We start from the raw sequence: 5,902 nt of genomic DNA, 5'->3' as shown, positions 1-5,902 counted from the left end.
ACATTTGTGTATATGTGTTTGAATGGAAATATGTCTTTATTTCTCTCGGATATATCCTTAGGAGTGGAACTGCTGTATCATATGACAAGTTTATGTTTAACTTTTTAGAAATGGCTACATTATTTTTCAAAATGGCTGTTCCATTTTACATTCCCAACAGCAATGTATAGGTGTTTCAGTTGCTCCATACTCTCCGGTCAGTAGTGTTAGTCTTTTGATTATGTCTCTTATAGTGGGGTCTATAGTGGTATCTCCTTATGGTTCTAATTTCTCTAATGTGGTTGAGCACATCTTGCTGTGCTTATTGACCATTCATATATCTTCATATCTTTTGTGCATTTTGTAATTGGGTTGTTTATCTTCTTATTATTGAATTATGAGGGGCCTTGATATATTTCTTTATCAGGTATAGGATTAACAAATATTTTCTTAGCAAATGTTTCTTCCAGCCCATAACTTGTCTTTGCATTTTCTTAATGGTGTCTTTTGAAGCACATAAGTTTTTCATGAAATACAATTGATCAATTTTTCTTTTATGGATTTTTCTTTTGGTATTTTATCTAAGAACTCTGTCCAACCCAAGGTCACAAAGATTTTCTCTTATGTTTTCTTCAAGAAGTTTTATAGTTGTAGCTGTTATATTTAGGTCTATGATTAATTTTTTTTTAGGGACCAACACACCCTTTTAATATGTTTTTAAGTATTTTTAAGGTTTAAAAAGTGTTTAAAGTTTGTAATTCCTAGTAGGAAAACATTATCTGAATGAATACCGTAATGGCAAACCACTATAGAATGTTTCAGTTGCCTGTGGGACAGAGAGGTAGGGATTTTCTTCACAGCACCCCAGCTTTCTTCATGAGAAGGTCAGAGGTACACTGGTTTGTATTATTGCAACATCCATTAGGTGATCGTTGCTTTTCCTTAGGCAAGGGCTTTATTTGTCAGAAGGGCATTATGCTTGACCTCCAAATTTGGCTGATAATTTACTGATGAGATTCATAACCTTTGGATTGCTCTGATATTTTTTTTCTTTAAATTTTTTATTGTTATGTTAATCACCATACATTACATCATTAGTTTTTGATGTAGTGTTCCATGATTCATTGTTTGTGTATAACACCCAGTGCTCCACGCAGAACGTGCCCTCTTTAATACCCATTACCAGGCTAACCCATCCCCCCACCCCCTCCCCTCTAGAACCCTCAGTTTGTTTTTCAGAGTCCATCGTCTCTCATGGTTCGTCTCCCCCTCTGATTTCCCCCCCTTCATTCTTCCCCTCCTGCTATCTTCTTCTTCTTTTTTTTTTCTTAACATATATTGCATTATTTGTTTCAGAGGTATAGATCTGTGATTCAACAGTCTTGCACAATTCACAGCACTCACCATAGCACATACCCTCCCCAATGTCTATCACCCAGCCACCCACCCCCTCACCCCACCCCCAGTCCAGCAACCCTCAGTTTGTTTCCTGAGATTAAGAATTCCTCATATCAGTGAGGTCATAGGATGCATGTCTTTCTCTGATTGACTTATTTCGCTCAGCATAACACCCTCCAGTTCCATCCACGTCGTTGCAAATGGCAAGATCTCATTCCTTTTGATGGCTGCATAATATTCCATTGTATATATATACCACTTCTCCTTTATCCATTCATCTGTCCATGGACATCTTGGCTCTTTCCACAGTTTGGCTATTGTGGACATTGCTGCTATAAACATCGGGGTGCACGTACCCCTTTGGATCCCTACACTTGTATCTTTGGGGTAAATACCCAGTAGTGCAATTGCTGGATTGTATGGTAGCTCTATTTTCAACTTTTTGAGGAACCTCCATACTGTTTTCCAGAGGGGTTGCACCAGCTTGCATTCCCACCAACAGTGTAGGAGGGTTCCCCTTTCTCCGCATCCCCGCCAACATCTGTCGTTTCCTGACTTGTTAATTTTAGCCATTCTGACTGGTGTGAGGTGGTATCTCATTGAGGTTTTGATTTGGATTTCCCTGATGCCGAGCGATGTTGAGCACTTTTTCATGTGTCTGTTGGCCATTTGGATGTCTTCTTTGGAAAAATGTCTGTTCATGTCTTCTGCCCATTTCTTGATTGGATCATTTGCTCTTTGGGTGTTGAGTTTGATAAGTTCTTTATAGATTTTGGATACTAGTCCTTTATCTGATATGTCATTTGCAAATATCTTCTCCCATTCTGTCAGTTGTCTTTTGGTTTTGTGGACTGTTTCTTTTGCTGTGCAAAAGCTTTTTATCTTGATGAAATCCCAATAGTTCATTTTTGCCCTAGCTTCCCTTGCCTTTGGTGATGTTTCTAGGAAGAAGTTGCTGTGGCTGAGGTCGAAGAGGTTGCTGCCTGTGTTCTCCTTTAGGATTTTGATGGACTCCTGTCTCACGTTTAGGTCTTTCAACCATTTGGAGTCTATTTTTGTGTGTGGTGTAAGGAAATGGTCCAGTTTCATTCTTCTGCATGTGGCTGTCCAATTTTCCTAGGACCATTTGTTGAAGAGACTGTCTTTTTTCCATTGGACATTCTTTCCTGCTTCGTTAAAGATTAGTTGACCATAGATTTGAGGGTCTATTTCTGGGCTCTCTATTCTGTTCCATTGACCTATGTGTCTGTTTTTGTGCCAGTACCATACTGTCTTCATGATGACAGCTTTGTAATAGAGCTGGAAGTCCGGAATTGTGATGCCGCCAGCTTTGCTTTTCTTTTTCAACATTCCTCTGGCTATTCAGGGTCTTTTCTGGTTCCATACAAATTTTAGGATTATTTGTTCCATTTCTTTGAAAAAAGTGGATGGTATCTTGATGGGGATTGCATTGAATTGCTCTGATATTTTGACATATTCGCTGGGTTCTGGGCCACATCCTGGAAAGCCACTGTAACTTCTGGATCCTGCATGGCTGTGAGAACCTCTGGATGACTAAGAATTTCATTGAGCCCAGGCATTCCTGCCATTCCAGGCATCCCCCCTGCCATTCCAGGCATTCCTCCAGGAAAGCCACCTGCGAAAGAGTCATACTGAGCTCCTGATTGTGGTCTGGCTTCTTCCTCCCTCTGGGCCTTCTTAACTCTCATGTTCTTCCCGAGCCTTCTTAATCCTTTCTAGTCTTTCTTTGATCTCTCGCTCTTCACGTTTTTGCTCATACTTTCTCCGATGTTCAGCAATTTTCTGGGCCCTCAGTTGAACTTCTTTCACCATTGCCCTAGCATCTTCGTCGTAATCCAGTTTACAAGCAAGGGCAAGATCATGTGCTGTTTCTTCCCAATGGCCCAGAAGTCTGTGTGCTTTCCCTCGCCACTTATAAGGCTGAGCTGAATCAGTATTTATTTCAATAGCTCTGTCACAGTCTCGAATGGCAGCATTTGGCTTCTGTAATTTGATGAAGACACTGGCTCTCTTGGCATACAGAATGGCCAAGTAAGGATTCAGTTTGATGGCATTTGTGAACAAGTCAATGGCTCTCTGTAGTTCACCATCACTTAGGGCATCAATGGCAGCCACTTTTTTAGCACTTGCCTGATCCATCATTTCCTCGGTTATCTCTACATTTTCATCTCCCATTTTTTGAGTGGTATCAGTATGTGTTTCAATCACACCTTCATTGTCAATTTCTAGATCACTTTCCTCACTTGATGGTTAGTCTGTCTTTATGTTTTCCTCTGCCTTCTTATTTTCTTCCTTGATATTGTCTTCTGATTTAGTTTTATGAGTGGCGGGTGGTATTTTACTCCCCATGCTCTCCACCCACTCCCGCAGAAAGTGCATTTCCTCGGTGTGCAGAACGCTCGGATCCTGCTTACACAATTTTCATGAAGGCCCAAAGCTCGCTCACTTTGTGGGGGTCCATGGTCCAGAGATGGTGGCAGGCAGCAGGCGGCAGGTGCAGCTGAGGTTGTGGCCCGATTCCAGGTGCTGGCCTATGATTAATTTTGAGTTAAGTGTTGTGTATGGTATGAGGTAAGGATATAACTTCATTTTTTTAATGTGGATATACAATTGTCCAACAACGAGTATTTTTTTAAAAAGACAATGGAAAATTCTAGAGTGCAGTCCACATTGTTCTATAAAATATATACATATTCCATGTGTTTTCTGAGTTGTGAAAAAGAAAAGGATTTATTTTTTGTTTCATGATCAAAATATCTTCAAAACTACTGCATTATGGCTTTCAGAGTATACAGTGCAAAGATTTGGGAAGGAGGAAAAGGAAAAGGTAGGAAACAATTGAGAACAATGGTCATGAGAGAGGAAGTTCAGAGTCAGGACTTACATCCAGGACAATGACCAAGCTTAGAGTGATAGGAGCTAGTGAGGGTCCTATCATGTTCAGGGACTCAGGCTCTAATAAAAGCCACCATGAGTGGAAGAAATCTGTGAACATGCAATGAAGGGAGTGTGTGCTTCTAACATGGAGGATTAGAGTAAATTCTTCAAGGGAGAGAACATTTGAGTTGGACTTGAAGAGTGAAGAGTCTTGTCAGGTACCCCAGGGAGGGAAGCACAGGGAAAAACAGGGGTCTGAAAATGAATAGATTAACTGGAAAGAAAAGAGCCACTAGTCCTTGAGGTAAGAAAAGATAGAAAAGTAAGTCAACTATGAATGACTCTTCTTTAATTATTGAAGACTCACTTTTCTCCCAAGTGATAAGCTTTAAAAAAAAAAAAAATTAGTATTGCTGGTGATGACAACCTGTCCACGCTTCTACTTTCCTCCCCATCCCAATAATCCATGTCAATATTTAGCTCCCTTTAATATTAGGACATTCTTCACAAAGTTAAGCAAAGCTAGTGGCATGTTTATGTCAGATCTTTACTCCAATTATAATTTGGATTCTTTCAGGGCTCCAGGTGCCTCAGTTGGTTAAGTGTCTGCCTTCAGCTCAGGTCATGATCTCAGGATCCTGGGATCGACCCCACCTTGGGGGGGGGGAGTCCCTGCTCAATGGGGAGTCTGTTCTCTCTGACCCCCTACTTGGGCTCTCTCTCACTCTCAAATAAGTAAGTTAAACTTAAAAAAAAAAAACCAAACAAACAAATAATATGGATTCTTTCCTAAAAGTTAATTTCCACATAGAAGCCAAAGAACTGAGGTGTGTGCAAGTGAATGCATTTTTTTAGTTCACAAATATGTAAAAAAAATTCCTATTTGATATCTATAACAAATATAGGTGTCTACCATCACTTTGCTTTTACTTTTGACCTTGAACAAATATAATGTTTTAAGCCTTGATTGCTTTACCTATAAATTAAGAAACCTGGACTATTCTAAATTTATCTTGCCACAATAGATGCATGACTATTTTAGGATCTCCATAGACATCTTCAGTGTAACTTATATTCACTAATGCAAGCCAAGATCCAAAAATAACAGATAAATCCACCAACAGGACAGAAAAGTGTAAATAATGAGAATAATGGCCATCCATACAGTTATAAGAAATGACATTTCCTTTCATAGTAAACTTTTAAATTCTTAAACACATGAAATACATTGTATTTTCTTTTTTTTATTTTTATTTTTTATTTTTTTATTTTTTTTATTTTTTTAAAGATTTTTATTTATTTATTTGAGAGAGAGAATGAGAGAGAGAGAGAGAGAGCATGAGAGGGGGGAGGGTCAGAGGGAGAAGCAGACTCCCTGCTGAGCAGGGAGCCCGATGCGGGACTCGATCCCGGGACTCCGGGATCATGACCTGAGCTGAAGGCAGTCGCTTAAGCAACTGAGCCACCCAGGCGCCCCTACATTGTATTTTCTTATGCAACCAGTTTGTAACAGATGTGACTTTTCATCTTAGGCAGTTACGCACTTACTCATTTATTCAACAAGAATTTCTGGGCCACACATGGCTTGCAGAGGATTGCCCTGGGTCCTGTAATGGGCACAAACACC

At 39.9% G+C, this 5,902-nt stretch overlaps 1 pseudogene; it reads right to left on the bottom strand.

Moving 5' to 3' along the window:
* Positions 1 to 952: 952 nt before the first annotated feature.
* LOC114209360 (hsc70-interacting protein-like) lies at positions 953 to 3,874 on the bottom strand (annotated as a pseudogene).
* Between the last annotated feature and the right edge of the window lie 2,028 nt (positions 3,875 to 5,902).

Source organism: Eumetopias jubatus, unplaced genomic scaffold (assembly GCF_037043125.1).
Source record: "Eumetopias jubatus isolate StellerSeaLion01/CBP00866 unplaced genomic scaffold, mEumJub1_p1.0 scaffold_6, whole genome shotgun sequence".
In the NCBI taxonomy this organism is placed as follows: Eukaryota; Metazoa; Chordata; class Mammalia; order Carnivora; family Otariidae; genus Eumetopias; species Eumetopias jubatus.
Note: the sequence above shows the minus strand (reverse complement) of the source record. Positions and strands in the feature narration are given on the sequence as shown.